Below are 24,164 nucleotides of genomic sequence, written 5' to 3'. Positions count from 1 at the left end.
TTAGTTTGTATGCATGTTGCTTTAGGAGACATCTCTGACACTTACAATGTGCAATGTAGCATTACTTCAACAGATATATTTTGTAAATGTAATGAGTAAGTTTTATGTAAATATAGAAAATGGAGAACTCAAGAAAAAACCTTTTGCTCTAAGTGCATAAATTAGCATAACATTTTGTATTAGTGCCTGGATTCCCATAATTTCTAACCCCACCATGTGGTTATCACAATGAGAAGTATAAAATAGAGAAAAATCTCTCTCTCTGACCTTTTTAATTCCATAATTTGACTTTTTACTATTTAATTTAATTGGTGGCCCTGAACACATTTCCTCGAGTGATTATGCACTATCCCCATTTTTCTCTTTTCCGGTCAGAAAATCATTTTAAGTTTAAAAGCAGATCATGAAAACATCACAATTCTATAGGAAAACAATGTAAGTAACAATGTAAGCTTATCTTTTAGTGTCTGCCTTGAGGAAATCCTATACGCTAGCTTTTAAATTGTAACTTTAGTCAATTACTATACATTTTAATAATCACTAGGTTTCCTTTAAAGATGAAAAGTATATATTTTTTGATAATTCTAGACTTGGAACTATCACACAAAAGGAAAGAACAAATTATATTATCCATTAATATATGTATAGGTAGCTAACAATATTTCAGTCACTTAATAATGCCATTCATAATGCCTGCATATTAGAACTTAAATTTATAATACTTAAAAAAATACTTTGGATAAAAAGAACTGTTTCACTATTCGGAAGGAGAGCTTTTCCTCAGATATACATTCTCTTAACATACCTAATAAACTGATTGAATAAAAACTCAGAATATATTTGGACTTCCGGAGGCACGGCTATGAAGCAGCAGCAGCTGTGTTTCTCTCCTCTCCTTTCCCAGGTCAACGAGGAATACCAAAGGAGACCACCTAGGATCACAACAAGACATGACTAGAATGACCTCAGGAACCCACTAAATTACCCGGTCAGTGCGAACACATGTGGCTCTTGGATAGAGAGGAGCCTAGGGAGAGATTAAGTAGCTGGTAACAGTCCTGCAGTTTACCAGTTGGGACATCACCTCCAGTCTGTTTCACCAACAACAAGATAGCTGAAGGGAGAAGAGGACTTTCCTAAGACTCACCAAATGCAACTGTAAGTCTCCAATGCTACTGCCCTCAGAATCTGGAGCAGCAGTGGGAAGGAGGTCCTATGCTGACTGACACCAGGGGACAAAGAACTAAGGAGGAAACTTGGGAGAGGATCTATACCTCAGTGGCTTAATGGTGTGGCTAAGAGACTCTTTGCATAAACAATGGATTAACTTCCCAACCATGCTTTCTTGGTCAGGAGTCAGTGATTAAACTAAGAAGCCTACTTATAGTTTAAAATGCCTCAGGCTCCCATAGCCTACAGGGAAGGAAAATAACAAAAGAGGCTTTTAAGATACTGAGCTCCAACTCAGTGATTAAAATACTATTGGAACAATTGTCAGTTTCCACAACAGTGAACATTTTAATTACCTTATTTAGACACAAGTCAATCCAGGCAAGAGTGATCAGTAATTTGAAAAGTACTGAGAGAGAGGGACGTCATAACATACTATATAAATTGGTTAAATCAACAAGAAGAAATACTAGAAAAATGAACCAGGACAAGAATCCAGCTATAGCCCCCCAAAGGTTGAAGCACAAAATAATGAGGTCAACATCCAAACACGAGTTAAGGAAATAATAACAGGAGTGAGTAAAGAGTTTGAAAGAATTGTCATCAGAAATGCAGAAACATCCAATGAGCCTCTAGAAGAACATACTAGTTATCTCAAGGTTATTAGAGAGCTGAAAGCTGAAATAGTTGAGCTAAGAACACAACTAGTTGAACAAGCTAAAACAGTATCAGAACAAGGTAACAAAATAGATTAACTCCAGAAAACAGTAGAGGGAAGAGAGAATAGAATAAATGAGGCTGAAGACAGAATTAGCAAGATCAAGGACAAATAGAGAAAACTAAAAAAGAAGAGATCTCAAAAAGAGATTAAGAGATACTAAAACCAACATAGACTAGGGGATGATTTCAAAAGAAATAATATACAAATTATTGGCTTACCAGAAGGAGAAAGAAAGGGAGGGGAAGAAATAATTCTTCTGGACATAATAGCTGAGAACTTCTCTAGTCTAGACAACATCAAAGATATAAATATTCAAGAAACCCAGAGGGTCTCAAACAGAATTAAACCAAACTTAAAGACACCAAGACACATCATATTTAGAATGGAAATGAATAAGGATAAAGAAAAGATCCTAAAGGCTTCAAGAGAAAAACAGAGTCTCCTAAAGAGGAAAACCCATAAGATTAGCAGCATACTTCTCCACACAAATACTATAGGCCAGAAGAGAATGTCAAGATATCTATCCAGTACTCAGTGAGAAAGGCTTGACTGTCATTCAGACTAGATGGAGGCATAAAAATCTCAGACAAACAACAGTTGAATTTATCAACTATCACCTAGCCTTCCCTAAAAGAAGTTCTGAAAGGTCTCTATTCAGATCACCATAAATATGCCATATATCAGAACACTCTAAAAATATACAAGAATGGCATTAAAATATCTTCAATCTTTGATATCAATAAATGGCAATAGCCTGAATTCACTTAGTCGAAGGCACAGAGTAGGAAGATGAATCAGAAAACACAGCCCAACAATAAGCTATCTACAGAAAACCCACCTAACTCAACAAGACAAACATAGACTCAAAATGAAAGGATGGAAAACTATCATACAAGCCAATGGCTCACAAAAGGGAAGGAACAGCTATTCTGATATCTGGCATGATAGACTTTAAAATAAATAAAATTTAAAAAGATAGGGTTGTACACTACTTAGTGCTCAGTGGATCAGTAAATCAAGAGGACTTAATAATTATCAACATCTACGCACCCAGTGAGAAGCCATCTAAATACATCAAACATTTACTGAAAGAGCTACAGCAATATATTAACAGCAACACAGTCATAGTAGGGGATTTCAATACCCCACTCTCTCAACTTGACAGATAATCCAGGCAGAAAATCAATAAAGACATGAGGGAGCTAAATGAGGAAATAGATAAACTAGAACTTTTGGACATTTTCAGACTCATTCACCCCAAGAAACTGTAATACACATTTTATTCAAGTCCACATGGGTCATTCTCAAGGATAAATCATATGTTAGGCCACAAAGACAGCATGAGCAAACTCAAGAGCATTGAAATTATCCCAAGTATCTTCTCAGAACACAGTGGAATTAAACTAACACTTAACAATCAACAAAAGACTAGTAAGAGTCCGAAAATGTGGAAGCTCAACATTACACTACTTAACAACTACTGGGTCAAAGACAAAATAAAGGAAGATATCAAAATGTTTCAAGAGTTCAATGAAAATGAAGACACAAGCTATCAAAATATTTTGGATACACCTAAGGCAGTACTGAGAGAGAAGTTCATAGCCATACAAGCACACATTAGGAAACAAGAAAAAGCACAAATAAACAGCCTGATTGAACATCTTAAAGACCTAGAAGAAGAAGAACAAAGGAACCCTAAAGCAACCAAAAGGTCAGAACTTCTGCCTGAGAGTGAGATCATTCCACATTTATCTTTCTGTGTCTGACTTATTTCACTTAACATGAATTTTTCAAGGTCCATCCAAGATGGGCTGAAAACGGTGAAGTCACCATTTTTTATAGCTCAGTAGTATTCCATTGTGTATCTATACCACAACTTGCTCAGCTATTCATCTGTTGTTGAATCTTGGATGGACCTTAAATTTTTTAAAAATAAAATATTTTTACAAGAATCTATTTATCTATTTTCAGCAGTGTATAATTAGTCTCTCTATATATGAACTGACATAAACCTGGAAACTATGAGGTGTGTCACTCCCCTTGCCCCACTATCAAAATTTTTGTGGTCTGTTTTGCTTTTGATAAATTTGGGTAGATTTATTCTTATGTGTGTCAGTATGTCAAGAATACCATCTACATCACCTTATGCATATAGCTTAATTTGTAGTGTAGATTACCTCATTTCTGGATCTGAGGGCATAATTTGACTCTTTGTTACTTGTATTTGAGTAAAATTCTCAGTTGAGAGAAGTTAAATTGAGAAGCCATTTTCCTAGGGATTTACAAACCATTGGATGTTAAGCCAGCATTCCATAAAGTGTTCTCACAGGCCAACAGCATGCCATGAATCTTACTATTACAAAATCATACTTCTACCTTAACTGTATTCTAACTCTACTAAACATAATCATAGTTAAAAGTGGTTAGAGGGCCTACACTTTAAAAACTTTTCAAAAATATATATATACAATTAAGTTGTATAGCTATACACAGTGGTAGTCTAAATTTATTGCTAATTCATGTTGGATCATCACATAGCATAAGTAGTGTGTTCCTGCATGGAACACAGCTGTTTGTTTGTTTGCTTTGTTTTGTTTTTTGGTAGAGGCAGAAGGCAGAGAGGGAGTGAAAGAGATCACAGGGCTGAAGTTTCTTTCAGTGTGGAGTGGGATGTACTTGAACCTGGGTCATGCACATTGTAAAGCAGCACACTATTCAAGTGACAAGTCTAGCAGATGGAGACTTGTCTCAAGTGGCCTCCCCCAGGGCTCTGTTCTGGCTCCTACGCTATTTAATATTTACATCAATGACCTCCCAGAAACTTCTTCAAGGAAGTTCATCTACGCCGATGACATCTGCTGTGCAACTCAGGCATCCAAGTTTGACATCCTCGAGGAAACACTCACGAAAGACATGTCTCTGATATCTGCTTACTGTAAAAAATGGCGACTAATCCCTAGCACTGCAAAAACGGTTATCATCTGTTTTCCATCTACACCATGCCTCGGCCTCGCGTGAGCTTAATGTGCAGCTTGGCGATACGAGAATCCTGCATGAAGCCCAGCCAGTCTATCTTGGCGTTACTCTCGATCGCACTCTGTCATTTCACGAACATCTCATAAAAACTGCAGCAAAGGTGGGCGCGAGGCATTATGCTATTCCACTGCAGAATACTGTGCCCCAGTATGGTTCCGTAGCCCCCATGTCCACTTGGTCGATTCCAAATTATATTCCTCCATGAGGATAATTTCTGGAACCATCTGTTCCACCCCGGTTCCATGGCTGCCCGTTCTTAGCAACATCGCCCCGCCAGATATTCGTCGGGATGCGGCATCATCTAAGTTCATTTCCCACGTCTACGCTCCACCGGACCTGCCAATATACGCGGATATCATCGCCCACCCTGTCCAACGCTTGACGTCTCGTCACCCAATCTGGTCCCCTATGCCTACACTGAACTTCTCTGTTCAAGTCTCTTGGAAACAGAGCTGGCAGTCAGCTGAGGTAAAGAACAAACACCTCATCACAGACCCCTGCAAGCATCAACCCGGCGTTGACCTAGCACGTTATGATTGGGCCCTCCTCAATCACTATCGAACAGGCCATGGCCGGTGCGCCGCTATGTTCCATCACTGGGGAGCCAGAGACGACCCAAACTGCCCCTGCGGCTACAGACAGACTATGACCCACATAGTCAACGACTGCCACCTCTCCAGATTCAAAGGAGGTCTCGAAACTTTACATCAGGCTCAACCTGACGCTGTTGACTGGCTACGGAAGAAGGGCAAACGCTAGAAGATTCAAGTGAGCTACCCCATCACACCCATTTTTATTTATCTTGGCAATTAAATTAGTTGCAGGGTATTATATAGAAGATAAAATATGTTTAGTAGATGCCACTAAGGATTTATTTAAGTAAATATTCAGGGTCAACTTTCTCAGAAGTTATTAACATGCTCTCTTTCTTTGCTATTTGACAGGGCAGAAAGAAACTGAGAGGGAAAGAGGAGGAAAAAGAAAGAGTGAGAGATAAAGGGACACCTGCTCCACAGATCCATTTCTTTTTTTTTTTTTTTCAATTTTTAAAATATTTATTTATTTTCTCATTTGTTGCCCTTGTTGTTTTTCATTGTTGTTGCGGTTATTATTGTTGTTGATGTTGATATCATCGTTGTTAGGACAGAGAGAAATGGAGAGAGGAGGGGAAGACAGAGGGGGAGAGAAAGATAGGTGCCTGCAGACCTGTTTCACCGCCTGTGAAGCGACTCCCCTTCAGTTGGGGAACTGGGGCTCAAACTGGGATCCTTATGCCTGTCCTTGTGCTTTGTGCCACATGTGCCTAACACTCAATGCTACCGCCTAACTCCCAGATCCACTGCTTTCTTCAGGTTGGACTGAGGCTTGAACCTGGGTCCTTGTGTGTGATAAACTTGCACTTATCAGGTGTACCACCCCCAGTCATACATTTCTTTAAATATTAAACATATATTAATATTTAATTTACCTAGATATGCAAGCAGAATTATTCATTCACATAGAGACTGAATTTTGCCAAGTGTAATTTTTTTAAAACAAATTTCAGAAACCTAGAGAGGACCCATGGAAAAGGGAAGCATTTTAGAATTTGTTTTGTTTTATTCTCCCCTCTTTCAGAAAGCTGATTTTCGAAAACTATCAAGCAGAGTAGTTTGCCCTGGAGCAAACTCACTCTGTTATACGGGGAAAGTAATTTCAGTTATTTATAGGTTTCTAGAGAAGCCTGTGAATTCAATATCCTCTTGTTTATCTATCTGCAATGGTTGTGTTTTTCCTTCTGCTGTCATCCCAACCTTACTTAAGCCAGAATTGTACCATTTTCCTTTTTATGATTCCTCAGTGTCTTGATATATTAATTTTATGGACAAGTTATGAATTTTGAAAATTGTTCCTAAAACTAACATACCAGTTACAAGTTTTTGAAAGTTTTAGCTGAGCATAATTCTCTTGTGTTTTCGCTGCTAGAAAGCTACAAGCTGATTTCTACTAGCCAAATTTGAAAAAAAAAAAAAAAAAAGCTGTATGGCATTCCTCTGCACATATTTCTCTGTTCAGACTCTTACTGGTTTGATGGGATTTTATTATTTTTTTATCTTGCTATTCTCTGTGCTCCTGTACTATATGCATTTCCCTTCTTCTTCTTCTTCTTCTAGCGTTTGCCCTTCTTCAGTAGCCAGTCAACAGCGTCAGTATTTCCCTAATCACCCACAAATCCTTTTGAAAATATGGAAAAGTCTTTGAATTGCTAAGTCAAAACTGATCATTAGTAATAGTATCTCTCTATTGAGCTTTTGTATTATCTGGCTCCAGCATATGACAGTAAATGCATTCGTTTTATTTGCTTTATTCTGAATGTCTCACACAACTAAGATAAAGAGATCTATGGATTCTCTGTTTTTGTGAATAATTCACGGAAACAGCATAGAACCTATTAAGATGCGAGTTATCCTTGCAGAGAAAAACATTCTGCAATTAAGCGGAATGTACCATCCTAGCAACAATTCTAAATTTTTCATAGCAATTCTTTAGTGCTAGTTACTTATTCTTATTCTAGGTCCAATCTTAAATGCAAACTTTCACCAAAATTCCTCTAAGCTACTCCACAAGCCAACACATAATCAGAATTTACTCTTGAGGCAATTTGCTTTGGAGTTTCAAAAGTGTTTGCCAACCTTTAGAACCAGAGGGTTTTTTTTTTTTTATTATTTTTGTTGTTGTTGTTGTTTTTTAACAAAGTATACAACACTTCAGGAATTCCAAATCTCAAGGGGTTGATTCAAACAAGAAGTAGAACTAATAATGGGATAAATGATTCAAAAGTGTAAAGAAAGCAGGGAGTGGCAGTTGTGAATCTGCATTATAATCCATTACAACTTCTCTGCAGTTTCATGACATTCTCATCTTGGCTTCAAAGGACAGTTTCTTTCTTTTATAATTTTTTGAATTATTGTTAAATTAAATTTATTATTTTTAATTATCTTTATAATGTGATAGAGACAGCCAGAAATCTAGAGGGAAGGGGGAGATAGGAAGAGACTGAGAGTTACCTGCAACCCTGCTTTACCACTCACAAAGCTTTCCCCCTGCACGTGGGGACTGGGGGCTCAAACCTGGGTCCTTGTGCACTGTAACATATGCGCTCAACCAGGTATGCCACCACCTGGCCCAAACAGTTGTTTATTTGCACTGTTCTCATGGTATAAAATGTATTGAATCAGAAAAACTATAAAGGATACTAAGGAAACTCCCTAAAGTTCTCCCAGTTGAAGTTGGGTTATCATTTCATTTGGGTTTTCAGGTGAGATTTTATGCTTTTTATTTTGTTCAAACTAAGGACCTTTTCTGACATGTTTTACCTGCAAAAATTTCCCACATAAACTTTGTCAATTTACCTAATTTTCCTGTAGATTTATATTAATTTTGATGTAGTTTCTGTTGTGTTAACATTTGAAAATTAATTTTGAAGAAAGTAAATATATGTATAATATGAAAATATTATCCTGTAATTTATAACTCCTTTGGGGAAAGTTCCAAGTTCTTTCTCATGTTAGGAAAATATTAACCAGACATGAGAATGGCCAGTAAGCACAGAAGCCATCAGTGTGTTATAGAAAATCATTAGAAGCAGTTAGCATGGGTTTATTTAAGCAACTTTAATTCAAGCACACATTTTAAAGATTATAATGAATTGAGGAAAGAAAAATGTACTATCAAAACCCAGCTATCCTGCTACCCATCCTCCCCCTACCCAGATGGGTGGTTCTGGGGTCTAACTGCCCATCATACCTAGAGGCCAGGGTGTTGGACAAATCAAGGGAGTTTTTTTTTAATATTTATTTATTTATTCCCTTTTGTTGTCCTTGTTGGGGAGTGTTTTTTTAATTTTTTTTTATGGCCTGCCTTCAGTCCCACCCCTTCATAAATTGCAATTGGTCAGGCTGTTTTGCTGTTGACTTACTCTTTTATTTATTGATGAGAGGGACAGGAGAAAGAATCAGACAACACTCTGGTATCTGTTGACTTGTTCTTGACTCTCCTGACATGTAAGGGTTTCATGGCTGGTGGTTTTCAGATAAAGTGAAAGTAGATGCTGATGTGCAGGAATCTGTGTGTCTTTTCTTATGCAAATTTCAACATCTAGGCTATGTGTTTGTCTCCATCATCTTTCTACTATAATTATCATATGTATACACAATGAGAGTAAAGTTGTCTAAAACTGAACAAATGTATAATTTAAATTAGTGTATTCAAAATTGCATACAGGTTGATTCTATTGTGAACACCACCCCCAATTAGAATGTTTTGTTTTAAAAAAAATTTGATTACATGAAACTACATGAAAACATTGTGATTGGTATGGATGGCATGTGCTATCCTGTTTATTAGCGAGCAAAGCCTGGATAAATTTTCGTGGTAGAGGGTCTTAAAATGGAGTCTCTAGTAAAATCATTTGACTGTATTGCTTTTTAAAATTTAATCAGCTGCTTCCTATTTTTTGCATCCAAGTATTGTGACCGGTTTGAGTATGCTTTAGTCTTAAATAAGTCTTCTGCCTGCTCAAATTTTCTATAATTCTTGTTTAATACATTGATATCATGCTATTGGTGTTTCTAGAATAAAAAAATAAATTTATTGATTTATTATTTTTAAAATCATCAGGGATTTTCATCTCTAGAGTGTTTTTTTCTCACATATGGAGACATAGACCAAGAGAGAGGGCGGAGGATAGCAACCCAAACAGCAAAGATTGTTCCTTTATGTTGGGGACCAGAATAGGAAGTGGGTCACTCATAAGGCAAAATAACATACTATCCAGATACTTTGCTGACCCAGAGAATATTTTACTTAGTTATTTTTGTATGAAGTATTAACTAAAATAAAATATCACAGCTGTATGGACAAAAAGGAGAAATTCCTATTTAATTTCAGAATTGGTGTTGGGGTGGGGGGGTGGCAGGCAGGGAAGATGATGTTAATAGTGTCAGCTGCTCTCTCAGTCCGTGTTGGGGAAGATTAAAACTTACAAACAATTTAAGTTTGCGACAGACCACTCAGGGGGAGGAGCATCAGGAAGGATCAGGGAACTCTGAAGGCGACCACCAGGTGGGTCAGGAGTTGGCTCAGGGGAGAACAGAACACACCACACTCTGTTGGAGGGTGAATCTGAGCTCAATTTTTATTCATCCAGTGAGAGTTTATATATCTTTCAGCCTTACATAAACAGTATCTGAAACAGAAAGTAAAGCTCATTTCTTGATTAGATGGCCTTGGGGTTTTTACAGAAATGCCGTACTTCATGGGGTGATGCATTTCTGAGTAATAGGCTTAGCAGATAGTATTTATGTAGAGTTTTAACATATTTCATAAGAGGAGGTGAGTAAGTATTACTAAGAATTTTTCTAAAACTTTATGTATCTGATGACCCGTAACTTCGTCCACCTCATTTTTTGTTCACCTGTATCTAATCTGGGAACAGGGGCTGTTCATCCCCGATTACACGACATTATTACCATGTACATAATGAAAACAATAATCAGAGTTTCCAATTTAGATCTGCTCAGGATGCCAAGACCCACTCCCAGAATTTTTCTTCCTTGAAGAGAGTTTTCCGGGATGCTGACCCTGTCAGACCCATCATTCTGGAGTTGAGTGGGGCGTGGCAGTTTTCTTTTTACTTTCACTTTACTGTAACATTCTTTTAGTTTTATCTACACACTCTCAAGTATGATTATCTCTCAACTCAATTTTACTTGATTAGAACTTCTGCTTTTATACAGTTTCACAGTTACATAAACATTGGTACGAAACGAAAGCAAAAGATAAGCATCGGGGTTTGTGGTTTTGCCTAGAATTATAGTTCCTGCTCTGTACTGTACATGTAGCACTTTTTTTCTTTTAGTTAATTTGTTTTTCCCTTGACATTTGTATAATCAGCTGGATTATCAGTGACTTTATAGTTTGTCCTGCAAATTCTTTTGGCTAGGATTTTTGGAGCATGAGTCTTATGAGTGCACTCCTATTAACAGCTGATGGATCATGACCATATTGTGGATGATTCCTCATCAAAATTCTATAAACAGTTGATATTAATCATGAGATATGTCACCTACTTTGTAAGCAGGGCCGTGGTCAGTCATGACCGTGGGAGCTATACTGTTTGGGTTTATAGGTTTGTTATGTTTGTGTGGGGGGTGCCATCTCATGCATAGGGGCTGCTTCTGGAAAGCTACCAGGTTCCCAAGCTACTACAGCTAGCTCAATCATCAGAATCATCAAAACATTCCAACATAGATTCCCTTTGTGGCATCCTAGCCCATTCCTGGGGATGCAGCTTCCTTGAAGTCTGTCATCCTCATGGCTGTGGCAGCTGACCTTGTCAAGCTCCATGGGGGTGGGGGGGTCAAGGCATGGGGGCGCCGCATAAAATGTCTTGCAGGGGCCAGTGGCTGTGCTCGTGGTTAAGAGCACATTGTACTATGCAGAAGGACTAGCACAAGGACCCTGGATCAAGCCCCCACTTCCCACATGCAGCAGGGACACTTTATTGGCAGTGAAGGAGGTCAGCAGGTGTCTACTTTTCTCTCTCTTTCTATCTCCGCTCCATTCTCAACTTCTCTCTGTCCTACTGATCAAATAAAATAGAATAAAAAAATGGACACCAAAAGTAATAGATTTGTAGTGCTTACACTGAACCTCAGCAATAACCCTGTAGGCAAAAAAATACCAGGCTTACTAGATGGACTTATATCATATTAGCACTTTATATATTTTTTAATATATATTTATCTATTCCCTTTTGTTGCCCTTGTTGTTTTATTGTTGCAGTTATTGATGTCATTGTTGTTGGATAGGAGAGAGAGAAATGGAGAGGAGGGGAAGACAGAGAGGGGGAGAGAAAGATAAATGTCTACAGACCTGCTTCACCACTTGTGAAAGGACTCCCCTGCAGGTGGGGAGCTGGGGGCTCGATCCAGGATCCTTATGCCAGTCCTTGTGCTTTGTACCATGTGCACTTAACCCGCTGTGCTACCTCCTGACTCCCATAATATTAGCATTTTAAAATAACTATACTTAACACTTATTTGTGAAAGTTTATGGTAATATTCTGGTAAGCTAAAACCTGAATGCCTCCTGGCTCTGTTAAAACAGAGACCCTTTGGATCTTCTCCTTTGGTGAATAACCTGTCCATATCCTCTTCCCACTTTTGGGTGAAGTGTTTTGTTTGTTTATTGCTGAGTTTGGTGATCTCTCTGCATCTTTTGGTTAGAAAGCTTTTGTCTGACGTATATATGGCTTAAAAAGATTGACTATCCCATAAGGAGTCTATTTGGATGACAGTTTATTTTTGCTGTTCAGAAATGTTTCCATTTGATGTGGTCCCACTGATTTATCTTAACTTTTGTTTTCCTTGTGAATGGACTTGAGGCACTGAAAACTTTAAAACTTAGATTGAAAAGAGTTCTGCCAATGTTTCATTTGATGAACTTTGATTTAACATACAAAGAAATCCTGTAAAGTGAAGCCAGAAAAAGGAGGATTAATGTGGGATGATATCACTCATGAGTAGAATTTAAGAAACAAGAACAGGAAGAGGACACACAAAATAAAACTTAAACTGATTTTGTGTATTGCACCAAAGAAAAGGATTCTGGGGTGTTGGGCTTGTGTGGGCGTGCTCTCTGGGTTGGAGAGAACTTGACTGGACTCAGTCTGGACTGCTACTCACTCAGCGACTGCGGAGATAGATGACCCAGGAACCAAGCTCATGGAGGTAGCAATACAAATCTTTATTCATGAGGGAGCCTCAGAATCTGGCGTGAGTGCAGCAGGTTAAGCCAAGTGGAGCCAAAAACCCCAATGGTCGGTGTCCGCCTCCCGGTCTGCATGCCTCACCTCAGAGAGAAACCAGAAACAGAAGTGGCTTTATAGGATATAACCATAAGTGGCAAGTCGGAAACAGACATGCCTAAGAAAAGTGGTGGAGACAGGCAAAAGGCATGCTGGGAAGGTGGAAGCTCCCTTAGCAACTGTTTCAAGGGTTTTAGCAGGTGGGATTAATGTTACCCCGCAGGCAGGGTGGGCCTCGAGATAGAAAGATGACAGATCAATGGGAGGGGATCTTTCAGGCAAAACAATGAGTAACTAGGCCATAGTATCAGCAGTGCAGGATGGATCAGGGGGGCTGGCTTAATGCCCAGCACTGGGGGAAAAAGGACTGGGAGAGAAGGGGCAGGTAGTGGATTCAGGTCCTGATATTTGTTGATGCAAAGGACTTAAGTGGAGTGTGAAAGTGTGTTGCAGACACCTATCACTATGAGGTGGAAAAATGGTACTTATGTGCCAACAACTGTTCTATAAACCATTAACCCCCCAACGACAACAAAAATAATAATAAAAAAAACCTAAAAATAAAACAAACAGGGAAGTTGCACAGATTTGCCCTCTTTAATGCAACTTAATTCCAAAAAGGAAGAATAAAAGGAGAAAAAAAAAAAGAGGATGAAGAGCAAGAAGGAAAGCAATATAGTTCATGTGCTCAGCTGAGGAATTCAGAAGAAATCAAGGAGAATGAAGAAAGAAGGTGGATACGTGGATAAGCACAGCTGCAAGAAAATCAGGTATCTTCCTGCTTTACTCACTGTGGTATCTGGAAACAAAGAGAAATCCCTTCACTTAGAGGCAATGTGACAGCCTCTTTGCATTATGACACAAACTACATAGAAAATAGGGTGCCCTTGGCAAGGGAAGGGGTCCTCCTGGGTCAAGGGCTTTTTGAAATAAAGACAATGATCTTGACAAAAAGATTGCCTTAAGCTGTGATAAGCCTGTTCTAAACAACAACTAGGAGAAATGCACAGGTTACCTCCAGGCACTTACCAAAAAAATCAATTCCACCTAGACTTAGTAAGCTCTCTCTCTCTCTCTCTCTCTCTCTCTCTCTTTTTAAGTCAATTCACTGCTTCTAGCCTCAGCTACATTGAGATTCAGGATCACTGAAGTTGCAGTTGATTGAGACTTTCGCTGATTCCTTCTCTACTACCTATTTAAAGTACACAAATTTGACTAAGAGACTCATGTGTGAAAGATGCTGGAAGGCTTGGAGGTCTTCATTACAATGACTTTATTAGGTAATTGTCATCCTGTTAAGAGTCACTACTAGGCTTCACTGCATTATCCTAAAGAATTAAGTTAAACTGACATAGAAAAAACTACATTCCCCCAGAATCAAAGAAAGAAGGAAGTGCCCCAACGCCAGACTACAAGGCAGGTGACTGGACAGGAGAAGTACTGGAATCTGACCTTTGACTCTGAATCATAAGTACCAGGAGGCAGAGGAAGAAAGACAAGAAGAATCAGTATGGAAGAAAAGTTGCTGAAGGAAAGGCAATTAGAACTAGGAGCATGGAGTGGTGCTGTTCTCAACTGATCCTCCTGGAGAATCTGTGAGGACTGGTCCAGGAAAGACAGAAAGTATGAGTGTAGGGAGAGTTGGGCGGTAGTGCAGGGGGTTAAGCACAGGTGACACAAAGGTCAAGGTCTGAATAAGGATCCGAGTTCGAGCCTCTGGCTCCCCACCTGGGAAGTCACTTCACAAGCTGTGAAACAGGTCGACAGGTGTCTATCATTCTCTCCTGCTCTCTGTTTTCCTCTCCTTCCTATATTTCTCTCTGACCTGTCCAACAATGATGACATCAACAACAACAATAATAACTACAACGATAAAAAATAAAGGCAACAAAAGGGAATAAATAAATAAATAAATAAATAAAAGAAAGAAATTATGAGCGTAGGTGAAGGAGAAGAAGTCTTCTGGGACATTTCCTAGAAAAGAAAGAATGCTGGGGCCCAGCTGTGGCTCGCCTGGTTAAGCACATTCATGACAGTGTGCAAAGACCCCGGTACAAGCTTCTGATCCCCACCTGTAGGGGGAAAGCTTCACTAGTGGTGAAGTAGGGTTACAGGTGTTTCTTTGTCTCTTTTCCTTTCTATCTTCTCCTCCCTTTTCAATTTCTCTATGTCTCTATCCAATAATAATAATAAAAAATTAGAAATTTAAGAAAACAGTTATTCACTATCTCTAACTTAAGGCAGTAAAACCCTGTTTTTGTACAGTTCATTAATACTCGTTGGTTTTTACTAGCCACTAAAAGGTAATTAACATGAACCTTGATTTCTATGCTAATTTAGGAAAGAACTCCATATTTGTTAGGTAGGCGGGCATGTACTCTCCCTATAGTCCTTTTACCTTTGTAATAGTAATTAAACTTGGCATTGCCAAGAACGCACTAGAGTAAATCATTTGAGTGTCAAACTTGTGTGTGTGTGTGTGTGTGTGTGTGTATTATGTAGCAAAAATCTTGCCTGTTCATAATAATCAGGATCAATGACCTCTGCAGCTGGTGATTTATCTTAATGTCTCCCAGACTACTGAAATGAAGAACCAAAGGAAAATAGTTGGCACCTGTAGCTTTCCATTTAATGAGATTATTAATGTGTTCCCAATCAAAGTGTGAAGTACAGATTCCAGAATTGGAAATGATGGTGAGTAGTGAGAATTTTTGTTGCCTTTGACCTGGAAGTCTGAATCCACACATTCTACCTGCTGGTCATAATACCCTAGTTTTCAGATCATGCAAATTAATGAACATTGCTCTCAAGTAAGCATGAGTATAAGTAAAATGGAATCTGTGTGACAGCATCCTAAAGGTCTTTGATAATAATGCTGATTTGGAGGCTTTCTCTAGGAGGAAATATTCTTTGTAGTTTACTAGTTGTCTAGTGAATGTGACATTATATTGTGCGAGTTCCAGAATCTTCTATTTCATTTTCCCAATGCTAATTACCCTTACTCTACATAAAAAAAAAAAACTATTAAACATGACCAGCTGATTTTGCCTTCATTTGAAAAAGAGCGAATGAGTTGATATCTGTTTTCCATGAGCCACTTGTGAGGTAAACATGCAGCTGAGCTCCATGAATTAACTTACTCCTCTGTGCTCTACCTTTCCAGCTGTAGGTTCATCCCTTGAACTGAGACTAAGAACTTCCACATGCAGGGGGAGAGAAATAGTGAGTTTATTGGAAAGATAAAAGAGGAGGAAACACACAGTGTTGGTTACTACTTAGAAGGAAATAGTGACTTCTCCAGGTACCTGGTGGGTTTACATAGGATCTTGAAAGTGTTGAATTTCTTTGAACCAACTTCTGCCCCCAGCTACCACATTACTGTCTAAAAATCTCATAAGATATAAATACCTACTTGACTCTGGGGATATCCAGATTTTCTAATTACAAGGGCTTCTTGCAAATTAAGTTAATTGTCTCTTTGTACATGGAGAAACACTGTGTTTTTGAGATAAATTTTCTTTGACAGTTTCTTTTCCAAGATTTTCTATAGTCCCCTGCTGCTTCCCTGTTGTTGCTGATGCCATCTTTGTCTGTCACCTCTCTTTGGTGCAAGATTTTCGTAGAAAATTGCTGCTGATGTTTCCTTGAGGGGCAAAGGCTGAGAGGCAGAGGGTCCTACAGATATCATCTTCACTTCTGCATATATATATATATATATATGTCATATATACTATATTTGTATATATATATAGCATATATTTATCCTATACTATATATACTATATTTCTATATCTTCTGTTCCCCATCTGTGTAGATAACATATTTCAGTGTCACTACACTAAAATAGGGGGCATAGATGAAGAAACATTGCTGAGGCCTGATTACCTACTCTCACAGACTCAAGTTCGAGACCCACTTTCCACACCTGCAGGGGAGTTTCACACGCAGTGAAGCAGATCTGCAGGTGTCTGTCTTTCTCTCTCTCTCTCCTTCTGTTCTATTTAATAAAAATTAGGAAGGTTGCTGCTGCTGGGACTAGTGGATATGTAATGCCAGCACTGAGCCTCAGTGATAACCCCATTGGCAAAAAGAAAAAAAAGTTATATAAATAAAACAAACTTTTTATCCACGCTTCTCAAAGTCCTCATTTAAAGATCCTTTGAGTATTGTTTATGACGAGTTGAAAATGTCTTAACCAATAGTTTATTTAACACACGTCTACTGTGAGAATTAAATTTTAGTGGTCTGGCAGTGGGCACAGTGGATAACGTATTGGACTCTCAACCATGAGGTCCAGAGTTTGATCCCTGGCAACACATGTACCAGAGTGATGGCTGGTTATTTCTCTACTTCTATCTTTTCATGAATAAATAAATAAATAATTTTTAAAAAAGACTTACATTTTAAAGTAGTATTTCACAAGTGAATAACATATGGGATAAAAATATCTTAACCAACAGAGAAATAGAGTACTTCAAAGCAATGATGGATCAAATAAGCGTGTGTTATAGATAAATGGGAGTTGTGATAAATAAAACTGGAATTCATTGGAGATGGACCTTTCTCTAAGTCATTTCTCAGAAAGGCCAGTTTAGCCAACAATTGACATGCACTGGAAGAGAAAATCCAAGCCACCCCTGGTACTAAAGCACAGTTTATCGGAAGAAGGCACTAGAGTGGTAGGCAAGATCTCCTTCCTGGGGCCTCATGTGTTCTTTTGATTTCAGGTACCTATTATGATGAAGTTAATAAGTGTCTCATAAAATATAGAGATTCACACACACTTGTTTTGTGTGTATAGGAGGACCTGCTATTTTGTAGTGCTTGTGCCTTTTTACATTTCCTTCAATTAATAATACTAATAACAATGATGATGCATATTCTTCATAATATCCTACTTTGTCCCGTTGTTTATATCCATCACTAAGTGAACCCTGAAAGGGTGAACTATTACTGCACTTCTACAAACACAGCTTTGCAGCCTGTGTATAGATAACATCTCATTTTTTGGTACTTAGAGTATCTGGAATTGATCCACCCATGTGGTAAATGGAAGTTTCACTGTGTGCTTGGTTCTTAGCATGAGGTACTAAATTGTATACTGAGCATTTCCTTATACAAAACTGTGTACATTTTTCTAAATTTGTCTTAATGAATGTAGAGAATTGGGTGATCATTTATAGTGATGCTTGGTCCACTGCTAAAGCCAAATGTATGCCTTTATCTCATGTAAGATTTCCATCTGCTAGGTAAGAGTCATTGTGAGAGCTAGTAGGACAAACAGTGGACATTTTGCTTATGAAGGTGACAGTCACAGTGGAACAGATTGAGGATGCAGATGGTGAAATAGAGAAATGGAGATATCCCTGCCAGGAACGTGTAAACACAATACAATAAATGATTTAAGCAATATACAATGTCTGGGGATACCAAGAAGGCACTTAACTTGTGTCCAGATTCTGAATGAACAAGAGCAGGAATCTGGTCTAGTATGAAGCGACTGTTAAATTCGCAACAGATCTTGGCCATGGGTACTCCTTCTGGGTATTCAGAAGCTATTCTTGCAGAATAAAAGAATAACATACAATGTGAATCAGAAATTAAGTCATTTTTTTCCCCTGGGACTTCCTACATGTGTTCGATGATGCACTTAAATCTGTATCCCAAAGTAGAAGAGTAAGAGAATGTTGTGGTTGCCTTAATTTAAATGCTGTATAGTAATATCAAGATCCTGTGAGTCATTCAGGCTAGACTTTATTTCCTGAACTGGTGCCTAACTGAGGGCATTATTTAGAGTCCTTGCTGATTTGTAGTGTCTTGGGACCAGGTGGTGGTACACCTAGTTGAATGCACACATCATATTACACAAGGACACAGATTCAAGCCCTGGATCCCCACCTGCTAGGGGGATGCTTCTGAAACAGTGAAGCAGTATAGCAAGTGTCTCTCTGTTCTTCTCCCCATCTATATTCCATTTTTCTCACAATTTATGTCTCTATCCAAAATAAATAAGTTAATTAAAATATTTGAACATAATAAATAAAATAGAAATATTCATCCTATTTAAAAAATATTCATTTTATTTTTATTATTAGATAGAGACAGAGAGAAGTTGAGAAGGGAGGGGGATATAGAGAGTCAGAGAGACACCTGCAGTCTGGCTTCACCACTCGTGAAACTTACCCCTTGCAGGTGGGTGTTGGTATGCATGAGACCCCTTCTGTTTCATTTGGTTTAAATCCCCCCTGCTTAACACTATTTTATTTACATAACCACTGTTAACAAGTTCCACCCTCCCTACAGGGCATTTGTGGTTCAGTGATAGGATTCTTGCCTAATCTGCCCCCTTTTTGTCACACTCTGATTTTCACCAGTCACTTTTCTCTCCACCCTCTCTATGTCACATCCTGTTTCCACCCTACTTGGGAAGTATATATAAAGACAGCATTGTGAGTTTTAGAGTACTTTACCTTGAGTTTAGCTTAGCTCGTCTTAGATTGTGCTGCGTCCTGCATAAATAAAGAGATACTGCCTACAGCTCAACTATGAGTCCCTGGTCGTCTGTTACCTGCCCGTGAAGCCAGCCCGGCGAAAACAACCTAACCCGTCGAAAACGACAGGTGGGGACATACTCTCTTCAGCTGTATGTTGTACTTTTTCCCCCCAGATCTAAGATTTATGAATACCTGTTGCTGATCAGAATGGGTAGGATGGAATGACTGGACTCAGTGATTCTGATGAACCCTCAGTTACAAATAATAGGACCAAGATAGTCCTGTATGAGGAAGAGAGAATGTTTCAAAAAGTAAAGATACATCTGAGGTAGTGTTTTAGTTTGGAACAGTTGCACAATTGTTAGAAGTGGTCCTATTTGTGGAGTATCCTTTGCATGCTGGAGAATAAGATTTAAATAGTTAGTGGTAAGTGTAAGTAAGGATATGGTCAATAGGCAACACGGCAGAAGAACTAACTTAGCCATATTTGAAGCATTCAAGATTCACAGCAGAGCTTGCCAGTTCATTACATTGTGCCCTGTATCTTTCTAATTACTGCTTGCGATCGTCCTTGTCACTTAAGGAAGAGTTTGATGGTTATTATTATTACCTTTGCTGTCCCAAACATCATCACACTGAATGTTAGGCTAAATACCTTGCAGTGATGATAAAGTATAAACATTTGTCCAACTATTAGGTTTCCTGTCAATATATAATGAAGTGTTAACTAGCCACGTCTGTAATACCTCCATCCAGTGTCGGTACATTAGAAAATGATGTTTTTCATGACAGAAGAATTTGGTGCCTTGAGGTCATTGTTTGATTTAACTAAATATAGCTTTTTCTTTGGTAGTCCATTGGTTATGAGGACTCTAGTTTATAGAAATAATCATGTATTTTTTTTCTTTTGCCTCCAGGGTTATTGCTGGGGCATGGTGCCTATGATATTAATCCACTGTTCCTGGCAACCTTTTTTTTTTCTCCCTGGATCCTTTTATTTTATTTTATTTTTTCATTTTATTTGGTAGGGCAGAGAGAAATTGAGAGGGCAGGGGGAACCCCAGCTCTTGTATTATATTTGATTTGATTTCAATTGATTTAGATTTCCTGAACATTGGCTAGTACTAATCCTCATTTTTCAGGTGTCTACAATATTCACTGGAAGATTTTTCCCTCAATTCTCAGTCTATAGTTGAGGTATTAACCCTTTGCACATTGCTTTAGTGTAAGCTCTCATACCTGTAGTAAGTAATCTGAGTTTTTAGTTGAGGAAACCAATATACCTTTGAAGTAATTCAGAGGTAGACTTAGTTAGGCATTTGGATCATAGGGTAAGTGGAAGTCTAATATCATATATATATTTGGCTTCTAATCTTGTATTTTTGTTCTGTAAAGTGAGTTTCTTTGATGGTTAGAAGATTAAAACAAGTGATGCAGATTTTCACTACTTTGATGACCATTCTTGATTTTATTTATATTTTTATTGCTTGATACATAAATGACTAAAGTTTGAGAAGGATAAAGAACAAGTCACTATGGCATTACCTCATTCATAAACAGATGCTGAGATATAAGAAAATAATAAAAAGTATTGGCATAAAGTAGAACTTGGATTAGATTTGGTGTATAGCATCAAAGTGAATGATTTTGGGGTGGTGGGGGATACTTTCAGATCCTGGTGTATGATGGTGGAGGAGGACCTAGGCTGGGGGATGAGAGTGCTTTGCAGACAAAATAAGCATTTTTCACATGTACTGACACTGTATTTGCTGTAAATCATTAATACTTCCAATAAAATATATTTTTAGAAGAATAAATCATTGTGACAAAGATTTTGATCTAGGCTTTATAATTAGTTTGGTTACTTTAATAGAAAATTTGCATTTCATTGTAGACTACTAGACAAATGGATTAGGAATTAAAGGAAAATTAAACATTTTTAGAATCTTTAACCTTGTAGATGTGAAATATTGAAATTCACGTATGCAAATGCAAGGGTAAAAATAATCACATTCTCACTGAGGACTAAGTGCAAAGTGAACAAATTTAAAAGAAAATTCTAATTCATTTTAACATCATATTACAAAACTAAAGCCTTTTTTATCATTATTAATTTGATTTATTTAACTGTGATTGATCTGTTGGATGTTGATCCAGCAAAAAAGAAGTGAAGTGATAAGTGGAAAGAAAGCATTTGTAAGTGAGCTTAGATTAGTTGAAATTTCTACTTTACAAAGGTCTTTTGTGAGTAGGAACAGATAAGATCAATCCTATTTTTATCCTATTCATATACTTATTATTAATCACTATTTCGTTGTTGTTATTGTTTGTTTGCATCCAGGGTTATCACTGGGGCACTACGAGTCGGCCACTACTGGCGGTCATTTTTTTCCATTTGTTGTTATTGTTATTGTTGTTACTGTTGTTTGATAGAGCAGATAGAAACTGAGAAAGGAGGGGAAGACAGAGAGGCGGAGAGAAAGACAGACATCTGCAGACCTGCTTCACTGCCTGTGAAGTGACTCCCCTGGGGATGGGGAGCCAGGACTTAAACCTGGACCCTTATGCCTGTCCTTCCCACTCTGTGGCTTAACCTGGTGTGCTACCGTCTGGCACCCTCATCACTGTATTTCTATTTGATAATGTTAGTGTACATTTAATTGGGAAGTCAGTGGCTTACAATATATTTGGCACATGGGTACAATTTCTCATTTCACCATAGATGTCTGCAGAACACAACCAGTGTTGTTCCTTTTCCATAACCATCTACAAGGACCTGAATCGCGCCCCCCAACCCCTCCTGCTTTCCTTCCCCAAAGTCCTCTGCTTTGATGTAACACCCAAAACCAGTCCAAGTTTTACTTACCGTTTCCCTTTTCTGTTCTTTTTCAAATTTGTCTCATGAGTGAGATCATATCATAGTCAACCTTCTCTAATATAATTGGTAAAAACTGTATTCCATTGTTTTCTCAATGTACATAGAATAGTCACTCTTGCACATCTTCAAGGGCATAGTTTTCACCACCATACCTTAACATGTATTAGAAAACACATGGAAACAATCTGGCAAAGCACCTCTTAGAACTAGCACCATTCTCTCAACACATTGTAAAGTGGCTGATGGTGTTCAATTTATCTGATATTAAAACAAGTATTATCCTCTTTAAAAAATATATTTAGTTGTCTTTATCTATTGGGTAGAAACAGAAATTGAGAGGAGGGGGGGACGTAATGAGGAAGAGAGAAAGAAAGATGTTGGTATGCATGAGACCCCTTCTGTTTCATTTGGTTTAAATCCCCCCTACTTAACACTATTCTATTTACATAACCACTTCATTCTATTTACATAACCTCTCTTAACAAGCACCACCTTCCCTCCAGGGCATTAGTGGTTCAGTGATAGAATTCTCGCCTGCTCCTCCCCCTCTCCTTGTCACACCCTGATCCTCTCCTTGTCACACTCTGATTTTCACCAGTCACTTTTCTCTCCACCCTCTCTATGTCACATCCTGTTTCCACCCTACTTGACAAGTATATATAAAGACAGCATTGTGAGTTTTACGGTACCTTTAGTTTAGTTTAGCTTAGCTCGGCTTAGATTGTGCTGCGTCCTGTATGAATAAAGAGATACTGACTACAGCTCAACCATGAGTCCCTGGTCATCTGTTACCCGCCCGTGAAGCCAGCCCAGCGAAAACAACATAGCCCGTCGAAAACAAGAGAAAGACACCTGCAGCCCTGCTTCAAAACTTGTGAAGTGGGGGTTGGGCAGTAGGGCAGTGGGTTAAGCCATGTGGCTCAAAGCACAAGGACCAGTGGAAGGATCCCGGATCCCCATCTGCAGGGGAGTCACTTCACAGGCAGTGAAGCAGGTCTGCAGGTGTCTGTCTTTCTCTCCCCCTCTCTGTCTTCCCCTCTTCTCTCCATTTCTCTCTGTCCTACCCAACAACAATGACATCAATAACAATGATAATAATAACCACAACAATGATAAAACTACTAGGGTAACAAAAGGGAAAAAATGGCCTCCAGGAGCAGTGGATTCACGGTGCAGGCACCTAGCCCCAGCAATAACCCTGGAGGCAAAAAAAAAAGAAAAAAAAGTGGTGAAGCATTCCTGGTAGGGGGGACTGGGGGCTTGAACCTGGGTCCCTCCACATGTGCACTTAACCAGGTATTCCACCATCCAGCCCCGATATTACCCTGTTTTGATTTCTATAGTATTTTCTTTTAGTTTGCATCCTGAGGAATATCAATATAAAACAGACTATACTCTTCCTTATGGTTACTCATTGGTATTTTCATTTATTGTGTACTGTTGGAATGCTTCTAAATTCTGCTTCTAAGACCCCTTCTGTTTCATTGGTTTAATCCCCCCTGCTTAACACTGTATTCTATGTACATAACCACTGTTAACTAAGCACCACCCTGTCTCCAGGGCATTGGTTTAATCCTCATTGTTTTGCATGCTTTTTCCTTCTCCCCACCCCTATCCTATGAACATCTTCTTTGGACCTGACTCTTCCATCTCAGAATAGATAAGGACAGGATTGTGATTAGAGATAGTTTAGATTGTGCTGCGTTCAACATGAATGAAGACTGAACTGTGTACCACTCAGCCATGAGTCCCTGATTGTCTCTCTCTCCCGCCCATGAAGCTAGCCCGACATAATAGCCAGTGTACAACTGGTTCTTAGATGATTACAACTTCATTACCGTGAAGACTATATAATTAAACGAAATAATAAATGTTTAGTGTAAAATGCAAATTACATTGCTAGCTTGGATGCCATGATTTTATGAAATTCATACAAATAGAACTGGAACACACATCTATTCTTTCAGATAGCTGAAAAATTAAAAATAAAAAATATAAAATATAAAAATCCCTCAT

The sequence above is a fragment of the Erinaceus europaeus genome, chromosome 5, assembly GCF_950295315.1.
Source record: "Erinaceus europaeus chromosome 5, mEriEur2.1, whole genome shotgun sequence".
Classification (NCBI taxonomy): Eukaryota; Metazoa; Chordata; class Mammalia; order Eulipotyphla; family Erinaceidae; genus Erinaceus; species Erinaceus europaeus.
Note: the sequence above shows the minus strand (reverse complement) of the source record.